This window comes from Scyliorhinus torazame, chromosome 16, assembly GCF_047496885.1.
Source record: "Scyliorhinus torazame isolate Kashiwa2021f chromosome 16, sScyTor2.1, whole genome shotgun sequence".
NCBI lineage: Eukaryota > Metazoa > Chordata > Chondrichthyes > Carcharhiniformes > Scyliorhinidae > Scyliorhinus > Scyliorhinus torazame.
In genome coordinates, this window is record NC_092722.1 from 165,257,619 (window position 1) to 165,279,369 (window position 21,751).

Consider the following 21,751-nt stretch of genomic DNA (forward strand, 5'->3'; position numbering starts at 1 on the left):
GAGTGCCGTGCCGGCGGGAACGGCAGAGGCGCAGTTACCAATGCCCCCAAACTGGTGCCCTTACATGAAGCCGCCTCCATGCGTACCCATGCCGACCCCTCCCCCACCACCGGCTTCCTGATCATGGCTATATTAGCCGCCCAGTAATAGTTGCTAAAATTTGGCAGCACCAGCCCGCCCTCTCCCCGACTCCGCTCAAGCATTACCTTCCTTACTCGCGGAGTCTTGCCCGCCCAGACGAAGCCCGTGATCACTCTGTTGACCTGCTTAAAAAATGACCGCGGAATAAAAATGGGGAGACACTGAAATACAAATAGGAATCTCGGGAGGACCGTCATCTTCACCGTTTGCACCCTCCCAGCCAGAGACAACGGAAGCTCATCCTGATTTGTTATGTTGTAGGTGTAACGTAAGCGGCTTCCTTGTGGTGCACTTGACAAAGGGAGGTTCAGACGTGGAGATAACTTCAACACATTTATTAAACTATTTACACTTCTTTTACTCGGGTCGACACTACTGCTAATTCTACTATAGCTACCCAGACTGACTAACCAGTTGCTGCAATCCACGTGGTGGGAGTGATATTGAATCAACCCTGTCTCTGTACTCACTGACTTTCTCCACTGGAAAGAGGCAGATCATGTGTGTGGTTGGTGTAATGCCCCCTGTGGTCATATCACCTCCGTGTGTATCGTGAATGTCCATTGGTCATGTCCTATCTAACTGATCTATTGGTTTAGTGTGTGTGAGTGAGATGTTTCTGGTGCTCCCTCTAGTGTCTAGCTAGCCTACATGCATTTACATTGATGCACATCACCACACATCCCATCTCCAAAAATCGTCCTTCATTTGGTCCAAAAGCCGGGCCAGATTCAATTAATGCAGCCGGTCCCATTCCCGTGCCACTTGGATGCATAGGTACCTAAAGCTTCCTTTTACTAACCTAAACGGCAGCTCTCCCAGTCGCCTCTCCTGTCCCCTCACCTGGATCACAAACATCTCACTCTTTCCCATATTAAGCTTATACCCCGCAAACTGGCCAAATTCCCCTAAAGCCCTCATGATTTCTTCCACCGCTTCTACTGGGTCCGAAACATACAGAAGCAGGTCTTCCGCATCGAGCGAAACCCTGTGCTCCACCCCCCACCCCCGGACCAGTCCTCTCCAGCCCCTCGAGGCTCTCAGAGCGATTGCTAACGGCTCTATAGCCAGTGCAAACAACAGTGGGGAGAGAGGGCATCCCTGTCTCGTTCCTGGTGCAGTCTAAAATAGTCCGATCTTGTCCTATTCGTCCGTACACTTGCCACAGGAGCCTGCTACAGCAACCTGACCTAGTCGATAAAGCCCCGTCCGAATCCGAACCATCCCAGTACCTCCCACAGATAGTCCCATTTTACCCGATCAAAAACCTTTTCTGCATCCATTGCGATCACTACCTCCACCTCCCTATCTTCCGGGGGCATCATGATCACGTTTACCAGCCTTCTTACATTGGCCACCAACTGCCTGCCCTTAACAAACCCCGTCTGGTCCTCCCCAATAACGTCCGGAACACAATCCTCAATCCTGGAGGACAAGATTTTGGCCAGCAACTTGGCATCCACATTTAATAGGGAGATCGGCCTGTTGGACCCACACTGCTCCGGGTTCTTGTCCAGCTTAAGAATCAGCAAAATCATTGTCCGTGACATCGTCGGGGGCAGAACCCCTCTTTCCCTTGCCTCATTGAACATCCTCATCAACACCGGCCCCAATATCCCAGAGAACTTTTTATAAAACTCCGCTAGGTACCTGTCCGGCCCCGGGGCTTTACCCGACTGCATGGCCTTCAGACCCTCCACTATCTCTTCCAGCCTGATTGGAGCCCCCAGCCCTTCTACCTGCTCCCCGTCCACCTTTGAGAAATTCAGCCCCTCCAAGAAGTGCCTCATCCCCTCCAGCCCCGTCGAGGGTTCCGACCTGTACAGCCTGCTGTAGAAATCCCTAAACGCCTTATTCACCCCTGCTGAATCACCAACCCAGGTTCCCATCTCCATCCTTTACTTTCCCTATCTCCCTGGCTGCCTCCCTCTTCCGAAGCTGCTGTGCAAGCATTCTGCTGGCCTTCTCTCCATGTTCATAGATTGCCCCACTCACCTTTCTCAGCTGTTCCACCACCCTCCCTGTGGTCAGCAAGTTAAACACCACCTGTAACCTCCCTTAAAAGCCCTGCCTCTGGGGCCTCCGCATACCTCCTATCAATCTGTAGTATCTCCTTTACCAGTTGGTCTGTCTCTGCCCTGTCCACCTTCTCCCTATGGGACCGGATTGAAATCAGCTCCCCCCTGACCACCGCCTTCAGTGCTTCCCACACCGCTGTTGAAATGTTCCCCGTGTAATTGACCTGCAGGTAGCTCTGAATACATTTCCTCAGCCGCTCGCACACCCCTTCATCCGCCAAAAGTCCCACATCCAACCGCCAGTTACTGTCTTTACTACCCTGCAGGTCAACCCAGTGCGGAGCATGGTCTGAGATTGTAATCGCCGAGTACCCCGTGTTCACCACCCCAGGATTTACATCTGGGGGCGGAATGTTCCGTCGGCTGACACCAAAATCAGGAAAGGCAATTGGGCAGAGAATTGGTTTTAACACCAAAATCATTGGGCACACGGGTGTTCAGGCCAAATCGCAATTCTCTGTTGCCTCGACAGTGGCATCAATGCGTTCCGCTCCACGTTGGCCTGAGCGTGTAGTCTCCGGAGCTTCCACAATTTTCCACCTCCACGGACGGCGAGGTTCACTTGTGCTTTTGAAAATCGAGGAACAGGCGCTGTGGCTGTTCAGGGACAGAGAGGAGGGAGGACACACAGAGGCACAACCGTGGGCTGCCGATCCTTACACTGGTCGGACAGGCTGGGGTGGGGGCGGGAAGAATGGGCTGTGGGGGCGGGATGACCCCCCCCCCCCCAAGGACTGGGGCGGTGCCCGGCATGGACCGACATTGCTGCGGCCTGCAAGGCAGCCATTTTGCTGCGTACCCCACTGACCACCCACCTTGGCCCCTGGTTCTGCAGAGTGCCATTGGCAGTATGGGCGCCTCCACCCCAGCCCCCACCCTCCACCATACCATTCCACCCCTGCCCCAACTGGCTGCCACCTGCCCGCGGGGCCCGCCCAGGAGGAACGCCCCCAGTAGACCCGACAGGGTGAGTCGGATGATGGCTGTGGAGCGTACCCCTGGCATGGGCAGTAGGGATGGGCGCCAGGGCCAGAGGGCACCAACAGGGCCAGGGGTGCAAGGATGTGGGAGGGAAGCTTACAAAGGCCTGTTGGACTTGCTTGGGCACAGGGGTATGCACCATGCTAAGATGTCGGCTTTTCACCCCCTGTAAACAATGGATATTGGAATGCAACCAGCAATGGTGGCCTTCCTGCTAGTCGCCGCAGTGCTGCAGTATGCACTCTGGCTGTACAAACTGGAGTTGCTCAAGGAGGAGGAAACTGCAGCAGCGGAACCAGGGGAACAGGAAGCAGCTACTCAGGATTGAGAGCCAGCCTCCCAACAGGCCGTGGAGGAGGAGGACGTGCAAAGGAGGTGCTTTGTGAGCCCTTGCGTGTACCAGCAGCAACTGTCATTTAAGGACTTGCCAGGCCGGGCATGCCGTCGAAAACTCTGGCTGAGCAGGGGGACAGCGCCACATATTTGCCAGGTCATGGTGCACCTGGCACCGTGAGGGAATGGGGGAGGACAGACTGGTGGCCGTCAAGCTGGCGGTCGCCCTGAACCTTTACAGCTCCTTCCAGCCGCCGAGTGGGAACATGTCCGGAATCTCACAGAGCTCGGTGCACAGGTGCACCCGTGCCATCACGGAGACCCTATATGCCCAGGCGGCTCAATACATCCATACTGCCCACCGGGATGGCCGGGCAGTGGGGTTCGCCACCATCGCTGAGATGCTCCGGGTCTAGGGAGCGATTGGCACCCTATCAGCACCTGCAGATGACTGGCCACTCTTCACAAACCAAAAGGTGTTCCACTAGATGTACGTGCAGTTTATGTGCGACCGTCAGTTGTGCATCATATACATCTGCGCCCAATACCCGGGCACTGTGCACTTCATCCTGGCGCACTTAACAGTTCCTGGCTTCCTCGAGGTGCACCCCCGGGTGGGGGTTGGCTGCTGGACGACAGGGGTTATCCACGGCGTTCGTGGCTGATGACGCCCATCTGCTGAGACCCGTTACATCGACGCTCATGCAGTGACCAGGAGCGTGATCGAGTGGCGCTTTGGCATCCTGAATATATGGTTCAGGTGCCTGGACCGCTCTGGACGGGCCCTCAAGGATAACGCTGGAAGAGTCGCATGCATCATGGTGGCCTGCTGTGCCCTCCATAACATCGCGCAGCAGAGGGGTGACGTGCTGGAGGAGGACAGTGAACGCCAGTTCTTGCTGATGAGGCGGATGCGGAGAAGGGTGAGAATGGGCATGACCAGAGGCCGCACAACCCTCCAGGTTCACCAACTAAGGGGGTGGGGGAGACTGACCAGGGCCACAAACAACACATCCCACCCCACACTCCATTACCCTCCCCCCTCCACCTCCCCCACCCACTCCCGTCCCCTGGCCAACCCACCGCCTGCAACTCCTTACATGATACATATGCCACACTACGGGTTGTGGCCCTGGATTGGCAGTAACAGCGGGTATGGTCTATGGGATAGAGGATGATGACAACCCGCTCTGTAATGAGCTCTGGCGCTCCACATCGTTTGACAATGTCTGACTCCAGCCCATGGCAGCACTTTCCACCGTGTACCTGGGTGATCCCTGCATGCAAGCTGGCCATTCCATAACACTGTCCCAACGAATCCCTGGGGATGGCAGAGGTGGAGACGGGGGGGCTGAGGGTGGGACACCAGAGCATTGAGCGCTGGCTGAACAGTGGTCCCTGAGCCAAGCTCAGCACATACGACTGCCTATTCCCCCCCCTCACTGTTGCGCCTCCTCTGCAGTCAGCCCAGACTAGCCCACCCCTCACACCCTTCTGACAGAGCACCGAGGTAGTTGTAACATTGTGCATAGATGTTTAATGTGAAAACATATATACAGATTTGTGTTCTAGCCCCTATCACTAAACTGTGCCCTGCACCCGTGCCAACTTAATTGGTGTCTACTTTTCTGGCCTTACCGGCCCTAATGCTAGGTGGATTCCCAGATGGTACATCAGCAATGGAGGCAGTCTGTTGTGATTCCCGCCCTGTGACCTGGGTCCCCTTTTGCGGCTGCCTTCTGAGGTGACCAGGCCTGGATGGGCCCAGCCGTTGCTTGGGTGTCCCGGGTGCCGTGGTGCTGCCCTGTTTTTCCCGTTGCCCATGTGATGCACCAGGGGCAGGAGGGGGGAGTCCAAGGTGCTGCGCTGTTCTGGCATCTCCCCTGTGGGAGTCACCGGCATTGGCCTCATCAACTCCTCCTCCCTCAGGGTGTCAGGTGGCCCCCGGACTACTCCATGGGACAGGGTTGCGAGTGAAGCTAACCCCTGAGGCTCCCCTACCACCTGGCACTGCCAGACCTGGGGAATGTTCAAACTCCACACGGACAGTGACCCGAGCCAGGACAAACCCGGGTCCTTGGTGCTGTGAGGCAGCAGTGCTAACCACTGTGCCACCATGCCACCCAAGAGCTTATGATATTTTAACATCTACCTTCACCCCATATGTAGGTCCCAATATCTATTTTGCTCCTTGTAAAATCTGAAAAAGTGATTTGATTCTTGTGGAATTTCATTTCCTGGTTGGCTGCCCATGAGAATTCTTTAATATTATTGGCTGGTTGGACAGCTGGATGACATCACTGCTCTGAAAACTGCACTGAAGAACTTTTGTAATTCACTGGAATGCAAAAAGAGGTAAGGTTCTTGCCACAGATACTGCTAGATCTCTCAGTGAGGCTTTATTCAAGGAAAAAATAGAATCTTGTAATTTTAATAGACAAATTGCTGCAGTTTGTGAAGGGTTAAATGGCAGATTTCCACCACTTACTTCTCACTTGGCCCAATGTAGAAGTTATAATGCAGTCAGTATGGCTGAGACCTGGCTAAGTAATCCAAGTAATATCAGTATTAATTTATGTATGGGTGGGGTAAATGTGGACTTTTAAACAAAGGCAAATTGAATAAGACTGCGGGTGAGATTCATGACATCATTGTCAAAGGAGAACTCTGTAGTTCGCGCATTTGCTTTACAAATGGACTGGAAGCAGTTATGACTATGCATACAAATGAAAGGAAGGAAGGAAAACAGAACAGAGTCTGATTACATTGACCTACAAATTGGTTAATACGCCTGTTTTACAGGTGGAAAATGGGCACCAAAGCATGGAATATGATGGCTCGCATGTCGTACTGCATCAGAAGTGCACATCTGCCATTTTGGTAAAGGCAGAAAAAGAGTTGTCCATGCTTGTGCCTGCATTATGTATTTTTCCTTAATCAAACCTTGTGCCTGTTTGAGGCCCCTTTGAAAGTTGGTCTTCCCTCAGGGCAGTTAGAGAGTGGTGTACATGTGGCAGAATCGCTGAATGTTCAAAGGACCATTGGAAGTCACCACCAAAAGATAATAAAAGCAAAATACTGCAGGTGCTAGAAATACAAACAGGAAGTGCTGGACAAACTCAGCAGCTCCTGCAGCATCTGTGGAGAGAGAAGAAACAGGGTTCAATGACTCATTGGAACTGAATGGAGGTGGAATTGTGATGGGTTTTATGGTGTTGAAAGCAGGGAGGTGGACAAAAGAACAAACATCTTTTTCTCCTGATCGTCCCGTTTCCTGACCGCTCACTTCCCTCTGAAAATACTTGTGGGTTGCTGCCTGCAATAGCCCAAAATCCAATTTTTGATTTACCTGTGAGCTGCCTGAGGACACCAAGTATGCACCCATAACCTGCCAGTCTCGAAATGAGGCATGAGGTCCAATATTGGGTGTGGCTCTGCCTACCCGTTCCTGTGAATGCTCTGCGTTTAGGTAGCTGCAGCAAACTGGCATGAATCCAGTCCAGTGGTTAGCACTGCTGCCTGACAGAGGGAACTGGGTTCAATTCCAGCCTTGGGTGTCTGTGTGGAGTTTGCACATTCTCCCCGTATCTGAGTGGGTTTCCTCCGGGTACTCCGGTTTCCTCCCACAGTCCAAAGATGTGCAGATTAGGTGAATTGGCCATGCTAAATTGCCCCTTAGTGCCCAGGGATGTGTTGGTTAGGTTAAGGGGTTGTTATAACCTGCCTGCTTACCATTGGCTGGGGACTAATGACAATCCCACAATCCTGTGGGAGTATGAGCTTCCCCAATGAGGGGGGCGGAGAAATCATTAGCAGACTCCCTGTATAAATAAAGCTGGCCAGTTTGGAACCTGCAGGAAGGAGTGTGCAGCAAGGGAAGTTGCTGCTGCTGTTATATATATATATATATATGTTATTGTAAATAAATGTTATTACTTTGTATCCTTAAACCTCGTGCTGGATTCTTCTTGGCCCTCACAAAACTGGCGACGAGGGTTAAAGTGAATAGCTGTCTACACTGCTGAAGCCACCTCCCTGGATTTTTGTTGGATACAGGTTGGAAGTTGTTTTCTATTATACCATGCCTCTGTACGGACGTTTGGATGTTTTTGATGCTGCGCTGGAAAGCTGGAACCAGTACGCACAACGGATGCGTTACTATTTCCGGGCAAACAGTATCACCGAAAACGAGCGCCAGGTGGTCATATTGCTCACCGCCTGCGGCCCGCATACGTTTGGGGTGATTAGGAGCCTTACGTACCCAGCTGCGCCGGACACCAAAAGGTTTGATGAACTTGTGAATACAGTGGGGCAACATTTTAACCCAACCCCGTCCACGATAGTCCAGCGTTACCAGTTTAATACCGCTGAGAGGACCCCTAGAGAATCCCTTGCCGATTTTTTATCCAGGCTATGCAGGATTGCGGAGTACTGTGACTATGGTGAGACCTTGTCAGAAATGTTACGCAACCGTTTGGTTTGCGGTATTAACAATGCGGCCACCCAGAGAAAGTTGTTAGCTGAGCCAACATTGACTTTTCAACAGGCCATTCAAATAGTATTGTCCCGAGAGAGCGCAAAACGAGGAGTGCAGAAGCTACAGGGAATGGAAGTGCATGCCTTGGGGTGCAACCCCTTCCGTCCGAAAATGTCCCCCCCCCGCACTCCTGCGGTACCTTGGGGCGATGCAACGTCCGGACCGACACCAGTGGCCGTCGGACATTCCTCCCCGAAGGGAGCCTTCTCCAGAACCAATGGATGAGGAGCCATGTCCGTATCAGACTTGTAGGCGCCGACCCCGTCGCGGACGCCGCTCTTGGGGGCGCCACAGGCGCTGTCGTTCCGACCGAAACTGGGACCAGCCCAGGGGCTGTACCTTCCATGTGGATGAACCTGCGGCGACTACTCCTGAGGACGTGGAGACGGAGGACGACTGCCTGCAGCTGCATTGTGTGACAGCTCCCCGTGTGGCCCCCATTAAGGTGACAGTACGGGTCAATGGTCACCCGCTTGAGATGGAGTTGGACACTGGCGCAGCGGTCTCCGTGAACGCCCAGAGGACATTCGACCGCATCAAGCAGGGTATACAGACCCTTACATTAACTGACTCACAGGCCAGGTTGGCCACCTACACGGCGGAACCACTGGACATTGCAGGAACGACAATGACTCATGTTGTTTATGGACGCCAGGATGGCGTTTCCCACTTATCGTGGTGCGCGGCCATGGGCCCAGCCTGTTGGGTCGGGACTGGTTGCGCCATTTGCGGTTGCAATGGCAGCACATCCTCCAAACAGTTTCTGAAGGGTTGACTGAGGTGCTAGGACGATACCCAGATGTATTCCAGCCTGGTTTGGGGAAAATAAAAGGGGCTGTAGCCCATATCCAAGTCGAACCAGGAGCCACGCCACGCTATTTCCGGGCGCGCCTTGCTCGAGGAGGTAGAAGGGGAGCTCACTCGTTTGGAGAGTTTGGGTATTTTCAGGCCCGTCCGTTTTGCTGACTGGGCAGCACCAATTGTACCTGTAATGAAGCCAGATGCCACAGTTCGCTTGTGTGGCGACTATAAAATTACAGTGAATACGGCTTCCCGACTCTACCGATATCCAATGCCTTGCATAGAGGATCTCTACGCGAAGCTTGCAGGCGGACTCTCCTTCACAAAATTAGATATGAGTCACGCCTACCTACAGTTGGAGCTGGACCTTGCCTCCCGACCATATGTAACGATTAATACACACCGGGGCCTGTATGAATATACACGGTTGCCCTTTGGAGTATCCTCTGCCTGCGCTATTTTTCAACGTGTTATGGAGGGCATTTTGAGAGGTTTACCACGTGTTGCTGTCTACTTCGATGACGTTTTGATTACAGGGACGTCGGAGCAGGAACATTTGGAAAATCTGGAGGCTGTCCTTAGACGCTTTTCGGAGGCTGGAGTCCATTTACGTCGCACAAAGTGCGTATTTCAGGCAAAGGAAGTAGTCTACCTAGGTTATGAGGTGGACCGCGAAGGTTTGTACCCTGTCTCAGAGAAGGTGCGTGCGATTCAACAGGCCCCCGCCCCGACTGACACCTCGTATCTTCGTTCTTTTCTCGGTCTCGTAAACTATTACGGGAAGCTCCTCCCCAATCTGGCAACTACGCTGGCCCCGTTGCACCTTCTGCTAAAGAAAAATCACACCTGGGTTTGGGGTCAGCCGCAAGAAACCGCTTTCCGGCGGGTAAAGCAACAATTGTCGTCGTCTGGGTTACTAACCCACTATGATCCTGGAAAGCCTTTGCTCGTCACATGTGATGCATCCCCGTATGGTATTGGGGCCGTCCTGTCCCACAAGATGGAGAACGGGGCCGAGCGACCGATAGCTTTCGCCTCCCGCACATTGACTGCAGCGGAGAAAAAGTACGCGCAGATCGAGAAGGAGGGCCTGGCAGTGGTTTTTGCGGTGAAACGCTTCCACCAGTACGTGTATGGCCGCCATTTCACTATCGTGACTGATCATAAGCCTCTGCTGGGACTTTTCAGAGAGGATAAGCCAATACCGCCCATTGCTTCCGCACGGATCCAGCGCTGGGCTTTGTTGCTTGCTGCATACGAGTATTCTCTGGAGCACAAACCAGGAACACAGATAGCAAATGCCGACGCACTGAGCCGATTACCTTTATCGACCGGCCCCATGTCGACCCCCATGACCGGTGAGGTGGTTGCAACCCTAAATTTTATGGACACCTTGCCTGTCACGGCATCACAAATCCGTGAGTGGACCCAGACGGAGCCAGTCCTGTCAAAGGTTCGGCACATAGTCCTATATGGTGGGCAGCATAGACAGCTCCCAGGCGGGTTGCGGGCATTTTCCTCCAAGCTGTCAGAATTCAGCGTGGAAGACGCCATCCTCTTGTGGGGGACGCATGTGATTGTCCCGGAAAAAGGCCAGGAGCTGATACTAAGAGACTTGCACAATGGGCATCCAGGTGTGACCAAAATGAAAATGTTGGCCCGGAGTTATGTCTGGTGGCCAGGCCTCGACACCGACATTGAGAAGGTGGCCCAAAACTGCTCCATTTGCCAGGAGCATCAGAAGCTTCCGCCGGCCGCGACCCTACATCACTGGGAATGGCCAGGGCGGCCTTGGGCACGCTTGCATGCAGATTTCGCAGGCCCTTTTCAAGGATCCATGTTCCTTCTATTAATCTAAATGGCTAGAGGTGCATAAGATGCAGGGGACAACGGCCTGCGCAACAATTGAAAAGATGCGTTTGTCTTTTATTACGCATGGCCTCCCCGAGGTGCTGGTCACGGATAACGGCACTCCATTCATGAGTGAGGAGTTTGCGAGGTTCATGAAGATGAACGGCATACGCCATATCCGCACTGCCCCTTAACACCCGGCTTCAAATGGGTTGGCAGAGCGCGCAGTGCAGACATTCAAAAGAGGCCTAAAGAAGCAGTCTTCCAGATCAATGGACACGAGACTGGCTCGCTTTTTATTTACGTATAGGACCACCCCCCATGCAGTGACTGGGGTAGCTCCCGCAGAACCCCTAATGGGCCGGAGACTTCGCACCCGCCTTAGTATGGTTTTCCCGGACATTGGCGCAAAAGTACGCCGCACACAAGAACGGCAGGGTCAGGGATTTTCTCGGCATCGGCCAATTCGGCAGTTTGCGCCCGGTGACCCAGTGTTCGTTCGCAATATTGCTGGTGGTGCCCTGTGGGTTCCTGGCGTAATCTTTCGCCAAACAGGCCCTATATCTTACCAGGTACAAGCCCAGGGTCGTCTCCAGCGCAAACATGTAGACCACGTTCGGTCCAGAAGACTATCCCTCCAAAGATTCCCCGCCCCCGGAGCTCATTTCTACAGCCGCAGAGACCAGAGACAAGGGAAGGTAGTCCTCACAATCTTCCACTGGTGCCTCACTCAAAGCCTGCGCAGGTCGTTACGGGACCGAATGGAGATAGAGACGCTGACATGACAGAGGCAGCAGACTCTGACTCCGAGATGGAGACACTGGACGCATCAGAGGGGGAATCCTCGGGTCCACGGGCCGTGGATGTACAACCGTTACGCCATTCATCACGGAAGCGTCGATCTCCGTCTTGTTACACGCCGCCCGATCCAGCGCCGCGTGTGAATGGTGTTCGGCCTGCGGCAAAACGAGTCCGACGCCTTCCTTCGCCCGGGTCTTCGGTGGATTCCTTGGACTTTGGGGGGGGGAGGGCTGTTATAACCTGCCTGCTTACCATTGGCTGGGGACTAATGACAATCCCACAATCCTGTGGGAGTATGAGCTTCCCCAATGAGGGGGGCGGAGAAACCATTAGTAAACTCCAAGTATAAATAAAGCTAGCCAGTTTGGAACCAGCAGGAAGGACTTTGCAGCAAGGGAAGTTGCTGCTGCTGGTATATACATATATGTTATTGTAAATAAATGTTATTACTTTGTATCCTTAAAACTCGTGCTGGATTCTTTGTGGCCCTCACAAAAGGGAGTTATTGGGATAGGGCAGGGAAGTGGGCTTGGCTGGTTCTCTTTCAGATGGCCGGTGCAAACTCAACTGCCTGAATGGCCTTCTTCTGCACTGTAGGGATTCTGCGAAAACACATCCATTATTACATTATTTATTATTATTATTTATTTATTTTAACAGAGTTAAAATCAGGCCCATCTGTTTTGTAGTTGAAATCAGGCCCAGTATGTCTTGTGGTTAAAATCAGGCCCAGTATGTTTAGTAGTTAAAAATCAAGTAAAAATTGGGAACTCTGATTAGCTTTGAAGAACAGCAGGGTCAGCTGACGTGAAGCAGGGGGGGGTAAGTTTTCCGATTTTGGGATCTAAGTTGGGCAGTAACTAAGTGGAGAAATGCTGTCAGAGTTCTGCTCAGTGCTCTGTGTGGAAATGACTCTGAATCTAGAAACACCCACTATTTTTGTAGTTGAATGTCTTATATTGGGGTTCCAAAGGCATGATTAAAAATCCCATGTAATTTTGTGGGTTTACATGAGCGTAAGCATCCAGAGCTGCTGGGATATATACAAAAGCTCAGTCAAAGAACCATAAACAAAAAAAAAAGCTACATTTCCAGGTGACTTCTAAAAATAGCTTTTTGATCATTTTTCTGTTTCTCTCTAATCTCGGGTTTCTGTGTTAAGTTTTCAGGTGCTGCCCCTTTGTACTTCCAAAATGATTGAGAAGATGATGTTCCCAGACAGAATCCCTTGTGGTAATCTTTGTGAAGTTGACTTCAGGATAGAAAGCGTGATGATCACAAAGACATTTGAAGTTCTTTTCATGAACTAAATTAATTTTATTTACACTGCTTGATTTAGAGTTCAACATTTATTCCTATGGTAAACAAATATATTATTAAACTTTTTTAAAATTACTTTATCAGAGTTACCAAGCCAGGGCTCAGAGTGTGGACGGGGGCAAACCCCTAATCCAGCTCCTTGCCTGCTCCAAATACCAATTCAAATTGAATCCTATTCATGGTCCCCACAAGAGAGACATACCAGATCCAGGCATTACACCTAACCTCACGCTCATCTTAGCCAAAAGGCCGAGAAGCGATATATATTATTAAACTACACTCACTAACACTATCTCTAAATTCTAACTACAACTATATTCCACCTTCTCTAGCTCTACAATGCACTCTACTCCAGTCTCCTCTATCTCTAATCTGCCCTCTCCAGCTTACTCTCCCCCAAATCTAAGGGTCAGTGCAATTTATAGTACTGTCCCTTAGCCCCCTCCCCCCCCTAGTGGCTAGTTTTAACATAACATTAACTCTTTGCATGCATGCAGAGCACCAACTGATGCCAGGCAGGTCAGTTTGCAGCAGGGATAGACCCTTGTGCCTAGTTACTGATACCCTCCAAACCGAGACAATGACCAGGAGGTACCTTGTGCACACTCCATGCCAGTGGGTGGCAGGTGCAGAACTGTGCCATCTGTTGCTGTGAACACAGCCTGCTACATCTGCCAGCGGCAGTTTTAGTCGCCCCTGCTCCCTCCTCAGCACGGCTATTCCACGGGGAGGTTGCCCTGGGGTTGCAGGACATGGCTTCGCTCACTCCACCACATTCTCCACTTTGCCAACTATAAAGCAGGTATCTGAAGCTTTGCGCTGCCCAATCACTTAGCCACAGATTTGGCCTCCTGCTTTCACATTTATTGTGCTAGCCATTGCGGGACTCAAACCATGCGAAATAGTGAGCAGCCCTGAGTAAGATGGCAGGTGGGACGGACGTTAACAATGTGGCGGAGGCACTTGAATATTATCCGGCATGTTGAGCCCTTCTGCAACTCGTTCACCGCGATACAAGTGGCACAGTGCGATCCAAATTCCAGACCCTAGTAATTCTAGTAACAAGTCACTAACTTCCCTGTGACTCATGTCTAGTGGATACTGCAATGAGATCCACGAGGCAATCTGGATAATACAAGGAAAGATCCAAGTTTAATTGATTTTACAAATTGATTGTCACTAGCTCACAGTATGGGAGAGTCGTGAACAACATTGCTATTTGTAACGACTGTCATAATAGCTCTGTTCACTTGTGGGCTAAGAGTACCTTTTAAGCATTGACTATTTTCATTATGTTATAAGCTTTAGTTTGTAATGTCTCATATTGCTACAAAAAATATTTTCTTACACCACATGATATTTTTCTCAAGGGATTGACTCTGTTCCTCTGATATTACATACACCGCTACATTGGAAACACTTGTTCTCTCAAATAAGAATCCATCTTCCACAGTTTTATATTTTACTGATTTTTGTCATTGATATTTTACTATTAATTTTTCTGAACCCTTGAAAAATTGATTGTTAAGACAAAACCCCCCAGATCTTTACTCAGGCAGTTAAGGCAGACAGGATATATGTAGGGATACTACAATTAGCGCCAGTCATTGCTCAGTGGCAGCGCTCTCATCCCTCTCACCCAGGGAATTGAGCACATAACCTGGGATGACGGTTTAATGCAGCACTGAGGGAGTGCTACAGCTGTCAGCCCTCCCATTTATCAAATCAGACGTTGATCTGACATCTGGCCTGTGGGACAGTTCATGGAATCATGCAATACCTACAGTTCAGAAAGAGGCCATTCTGTCCATTGAGTCTGCATCGACCCTTCGAAAGACCACTCTACCTAGGCCCAATCCCCCTCCCTGTAACCCCAGCCCAAGGGGCAATTTAATGTGCCCAATCCCCCTAACCGGCACATCTTTGGACTGTGGGAGGAAACCAGAGCACCCGGATGAAACCCATGCAGACACGGGGAGAATGTGCAAACTCCACACATGATGTTAGACTGGATACCTGCCAGTAACAAATGTGATTTCTTGTTTCATAAAGGAAACATGCTTGGCTCGAAACGCTGCTCCCTGTTGGCTGAGAGCCCTCAGCAGAGAGAAGCAAGTTGGGGTAAAATGTACATCACTGAAACACCCAGCCTTTGGTTGAGAAAACCGCGCTGACCTGCCGCGTGAGAAAGCATGAGGACAAAGACTGGTTAATAAATAAAAATGGTAAAGGCAATGCTAAACAGGGCAGCACAGTGGTGCAGTGGTTAGCACTGCTGCTTTACGGCACCAAGGACCCAGTTTCGAATCCTGGCCTTGGGTCACTGTCCATGTGGAGTTTGCACATTCTCCCCGTGTCTGCGTGGGTCTCACCCCCCCACAACCCAAAGATGTGCAGGGTAAGTGAATTGACAATGCTAAATTGCCGCTTAATTGGAAAGATTAATAAAAAAGACATTGCTAAACAAATGGAAAACCTTTACATTTGTTTTCGCAGTCCAGGTCATTCACAAACTGTCCTTGATACATGTCAGTGGCAAGACATGTTTGCAGACTGTAATTTGTCCTTTTATAACCTCGAAGCATTTTCACAAAGTGAGATTGGAGCTACTGCAAAACAAAACCATATTTAGTGGATTACTGGTTATGCTTAGACTTGTAGATCTCTAGCTGACATTCAGAATTTCACAACAACATTCTCTGAGATAACCATCAATCTTTCCATAGGTGGCTCTTTGTTTTGCCTGTGTTTTATAGTTTTCAAGTACATCTCTTCCTGGGTGACTCAAAGCATTGTGCAACAGGATTCTGAGAATGTGAAAAGCTAAGCAAGAATTGTTCGTTAACCGCTCGGAGGGAAACCTCCACAATCAGGCTAAAGTCAACCCAACCAGCTGGGCCTTTGTTATTCTTAATCAATTAGATATCTGCGGCAACTTCTCAAAGTGGACCAGAGAGGACTAGCAGTGCCAAGGGGTACTCGGAATTTTAGGAAATCAAGGAATGTAGGACGCAATTTGAACATTTCTGAGAGCCATTTTAGGCGTGATTGGCAGGGTTGTTCTCGACGGCCGGGTGGCAAGATCGCGGCCCATATTTAACTGCGTTTAGTGCCGGAAATGAACCACCACGAACCATTACTCGCTGTCTCGCCGTCTCATTCGCCAGACTCGCGCCTCAGCAGTTCGCTGGTAACAAGGGGGAGTTGCTTTTAGAGCAGTCACCGACAGTGAGGTTGGCCAGCACTGCAGAGGTGAGGATCCATTGCCCCTTCACCCAGTTGACCTGTCTCAAGTGAGTTATTCACGTCAGACAAAATGATGCTTCCCTCTCACTGACCACATGGACATTCTCTTGTGGGACCTCCATCTGATGGAGCTGGGCCATCTGGAGACAGCCCCCCCCCCCCCCCCCCCCCTCCGCCTCTGGAGCTCACTCCAGCTGTCCCCTCCATCCCACGGAGTCCTCGAGGGCCCTACGGGCACCTTCAGGGAGGAGGAAGTTCTGGAGGCCCAACCATGGCCTGCCACCAAGGAGAAGGCAGCAGTCTGCAGTTCTTCCGAATTCCCCTCCCCCCCGCACTCCTGACACCGGTGCACCTCAAGGGTAGCGGGTAGAACAGGGTGGCACGGCGATGCCCTTGACACTGGCACGTCGGTTGGAGCGCTCAGCTCCAGGAACTCCAGAGGACATCCGTCAAGGGCATCAAAGGCCACAGGGCAGCTGCCTCCACCTCTGATGAGCATCTTGTGGACACCCCCAGACGTAGCAGGTACCACCACCTGTCCTCCAATCTTCGGTTCCTCCTGCTGGTCCTCCCTGGGTTAGTCCTCCATCCCCTCCAGGTCAGCCTCCTCCACCTCCTCCTCAGACGAGGAAACATGTCCCTCCTCCTTCTCCAGCATGTTGCCCTGCTGCTGTGACAGGTTATGGAGCACACAGCAGCCCTGCACAGGGCAGGGAGACCCTCTGGGGGGTGAATTGCAGTGCACCAGCAGAGCAGTCCAGGCATCGAAACCTAATTTTGAGCAGTCCGATCCACCGCTCCATGGCAGCACGGGTTGGCTACATGGGCCTTGAAATATCGAGACTCTGCCTCAGTCTCTGCACTCCTCATTGGCGTCATCAGCCAGGACCTCAGAGGTTACCCCTTAAGCCCCAAGAACCAACCCATCATTCTGGGGTGGCCCTTGAAGACTCCAGGGGTTTCCACGTGTCCCAGGATGTAGCTATCATGCAAGCTGCCTGGGAAGAGTGAACACACGTGTATGATACGGAGGTGGTGGTCGCACACGAGTTGAACCCCCTTCCTGTTAATGGATGGCACTCCTTGATTCCCTGGTGCGTGCAAGGCGATATGCTTGCCGTCAATTACCCCCTGGGTTCCACCTTGGCCTGATTGGTTGCCAGGTCTTCAGGGTGTGCGGCAGCCCCCTGCACATAGAGTGCCGCCTCCAGCTTACGTTAACGCTACTGCCTTCTCCGGCATCTGGCTGCTTCGGCTGCATTCAGAACCACAAGGACATCCTCTGCAGGATTGACACCACCATCCATTTTGTTACCTATAAGGATTTGGAGAAGGAGACAGACCGACAGTCAGTTCGGGCCTCTACCTCGGGATCCTTAAATCCCCTAAACCACCCCCATCCTTACATGCCCCAGCTTCTCTCAGTGTGCCATCCAATGAGCCAGTTGTGCTTGAAAACCTCGTTCTGCACACTTGACCCCTGCCAGGAACATTAGGGAGACCGTGCTCAGTTGCTCTCCCTGATACACACACACACACACACACACACACACTCACCCTTTCGTCACGAGGATATCCCCAGTGCTGAACCCCAGCTCTTGATGTTTGATTGTTGACTGCTGTCACTATGTTTAATTGATTGAAATGCGATGCAACAATCATCGTCTGCCATCCCGTGGAGGAGGAGGAGGACACCCGCTCCCGGGGACGATGGGAGCAGGTCAACTGTTGCTTCACGTGTCAGGGTCCCAAGTTCAATTCCCGGCTTGGGCAATATCTGCGCGGAGTCTGCACGTTCTCCCTGTGTCTGCGTGGGTTTCCTCCGGCTGCTTTCTCCCACAAGTCCCGAAAGTCGTGCTTGTTAGGTAGTTTGGACGTTCTGAATTCTCCCTCAGTGTACCTAAACAGACTCCGGAATGTGGTGACTAGGGGATTTTCACAGTAACTTCATTGCAGTGTTAATGTAAGCCTACTTGAGACAATAATAAAAGATTATACTATATTCCCCGGAGGCCATTGCATTCGACTTCAATCTGAAATGAAAAAAATTAAATGAAAATCGCTTATTGTCACAAGTAGGCTTCAAATGAAGCCACATTCCTGTTCGGTGCCTGTTCGGGGAGGCTGGTATGGGAATTGAACCGTGCTGCTGGCCTTGTCTGCTTTACAAGCCAGCTATTTAGCCCTTCTCGCTAATGAGATGGAAATTGCTGCAAATCGGGGTTAATGATATGCTCACCATATTTGGGTGTGGTCCGGAACTCGCCATCGGGAGCGGGCAGTTAGCAAGCTGATTCGTGCCCGGCGCTAATCTCAATTTTGGCCCTTTACGCTATTTAACTGACGCGCCCAGATCCACCCAGGTGCAACGCAGTGGATGAATCGCGCCCAAAATGTTTATTGCTTTAGTGACACACAGTTAAATAAATTCAGGAACAAACCCCACTAAAGCTGGAATATAACCAGCTCAAATATAAAGCACAATAGGGCATATATACTGCAGCAGAGCCAAAAACAATCAGCAAGGGCTCAAAGCCAAGCATTTGGTGAGATATACGCGAGCTTTCCAAATCTGTTGCAACTGTGAATAAAATTAGCAGTTTTATCCCTTCCTATTTCCTACTTGTCCTGAAAGCATGTCTTGTCTTTCAACAATATTTGAAAGAATTAATGAACACTTTTTCTCATCTTTTCCTTTCCTTAGCTAAATTGTGAATCTTCACGTGCCATTTTCCCCTTCTCCAAACATTCTCTGTAAGGATTTAACATGCCTGTCAAGCAGGGACAATTTGTCTGTTTTGAATGATTTGAAACATGTTTGCACATCAAAAAAAAAAGTCACAATTTCAATACATTAATTCAGAACCCATAATTCATTTAACAAATAAGAGCTCCTAGAAAACATTTTGCAAGTAGGATAACAATAATGCCCTTCCCAGGTTTCAGTTCTGATAAAAATTGCAATAATGTGAACAAGCCATTAGGATAATCAAACTGTCATTGGTTTAACTCATAGTTGCCACAAACAAACTGTCAAAATGATCAGGTTACTGCCGATTGGGAAAGGAAGGAGAGGAAATGGTAAAACGGCAGCAGAGTAAATGATCATTTGGGTGTTGCATTCGCAGCAAAGTTTGCTGGCACAATTCCCCTTTTGTAAACCAAATGTTTTAAACAGTCATTATTTTTAATTTGATGCAGCACTGTATTCAATTTTGTCTAAGACTCGTATATTAAAGATGGATCTTGTTTTCTCTCTGATAGTTTTGAATTTAATTCTCATGATTGAATTTTGTTATTCTCTTTGAAGGGATAATGAATGAGCAGAGCTTGGTTCAAGACATGGCATGACAGATGATTTGGTGACAATGTGGGTAGGAAAGGGTTAAGATGGCCAGTGCTATCGAGGTGAAAATTAGAGATCCTGATTACAGATATGATGTGATGTTTCAATTCCTCCTCTAGGCTGAGCAGAACTTAGAAATTGCTTTGATTTGGTCTGAGTAACTTTCCTGACGGGAGAATGGAGGCAATGGGAAGGACGTGATTAAAAGGAATTTCTTAGATTATCTCCTGTTCAATTGTACTAAACTCTGACTATTTTAGTATTTAGTTATAGACCAGCATAAAGATAGCATGGTAGCACAGTGGGTCCCAGGTTCGATTCCCGGCTTGGGCCATTGTCTGCGCGGAGTGTGCACGTTCTTCCCATGTCTGCATTGGTTTCCTCCGGGTGCTTCGGTTTCCTCCCACAGTCCAAAGATGTACAGGTTAGGTGGATTAGCTATCCTTAGTTGCACTTAGTGTCCAAAAAAGGTTAGGTGAGTGTTATGGGCCAGGCTTTAGAGAACCCCAAAGTGTATCATGAAGTTCACCTGACCCACAACTTTTACTACATTGTGGTACGGGGAACACACTGCCCACTCTTTAGGTATGGTAGAGCAGAAATGGAAAAGTATTTTTAAAAACAAAACAATGTTTATTCTATGAACTCAAGTTAACCTTTTTAAAACATACAGTGAACATCTTAGAAACCATTAATTCAAATACAACCCCCAAAGACTACAACACTAAGTAAACCTTTAAGCTTTCCTTTTTAACATCCATACGACTTAAAAAGGAAAACCTTTATCAGAAGCACACCAGGTTAAAGTCACTACTGAAAACATTTATAATTCTGAATTCACCAAATGATCAAGAGACAGTCTTTTGATGGCAGAGAGAACAGCAGTACACATGCTTGGTCTGGCTTCAGCTCCAACACTGAAAACAAAACTAAAACACACCCGGCAGCCTGCTCAAAAATGAAAGTAAAAAGCTGACAGACAGCCCAGCTCATCCACTCTCTGACATCACTGCAGTAATAAACACCCATTTCTTAAAGGTACTCTCACTACAGATATTTATATACACACCCATTTATAAACACCCATTCCTTAAAGGTACTCTCACATGACACCTCCCCCCAAGAAAAAAAAAACATCAACTTCAAGGTAGTTTCATTTTTCACCTTTTCACTATCCTTTAAGAAATGCACACAGTAAATATACCTTTTTGTTTCAAAAAACAACACATACAAACAGGTATAATAATATAGTCCATTTTCCCCCCATTTTTCTTCCTCCAACTGAAATTGCTTCCGTTCATCACATTTGTGACAAAGCATCGGCTATCACGTTTTCTCGTCCTGCCACATGTACTATTTTTAAATGAAATGGCTGCAACAATAAACTCCAGCGAAACAGCCACACATTGTTATTCTGGAATCGCTCCAAAAACGTCAATGGATTATGATCAGTATATATAACGGTGTCAGACGGATTGCTGGTCACATAAATGTAAAAATGTTGCAAAGCCAGCACCAAACTCAAAGTCTCCTTCTCAATCGTGGAATACGTTTTCTGGTGAGAATTCAATTTCTTTGAAAAATAACCAATAGGCCGCTCTAGCCCTTCGTCGTCGTCCTGTGGAAGCACTACACCTACGCCCACATCACTCGCATCAACAGCCACTTTGAATGGTTTGGTATAATTTGGGATAGCTAACCCAGGAGCAGTGGTTAACACAGCCTTCAGGCCGTCAAATGCCCATTGACACTCCGCTGTCCACTGGAATTTGTTACGCTTCTTGAACAGGTCCGTCAGTGGAGCGAACATACTGCTAAAATTGAGTACAAATGTCCGGTAAAATCCACTCATACCAAGAAATCGCATTATTTCACGTCGTGTCGAGGATATCGGAAACTCCCCAATAACTTTTGTTTTCACATCCCGTGGGACCATTCAACCCTGTCCGATTGTATGGCCAAGGAAAGTGACTTGGGCCTTTCTAAATTCACTTTTGGCTAGGTTTATCACCAAACCCGCCTCCTGAAGTCGATCGAATAACTCCATCAGATGTTTCAAATATTCTGTCCATATCTGGCTGAAAATTACCAGATCATCGATGTGTACTGCACAATTGGGTAATCCTGAAACAACTTTGTTAGTTAACTGTTGAAATGTGGCTGGAACATTTTTCATGCCAAATGGCAAAACTTTGAATTGGTATATACCATCTGGAGTCACAAAAGCTGAAGTCTCCTTCGCCCTTTCGGATAAAGGTACCTGCCAGAAAGCTTTAAGGAAATCCAGTTTGAAAATAAAAGCTGATTGTCCCACTT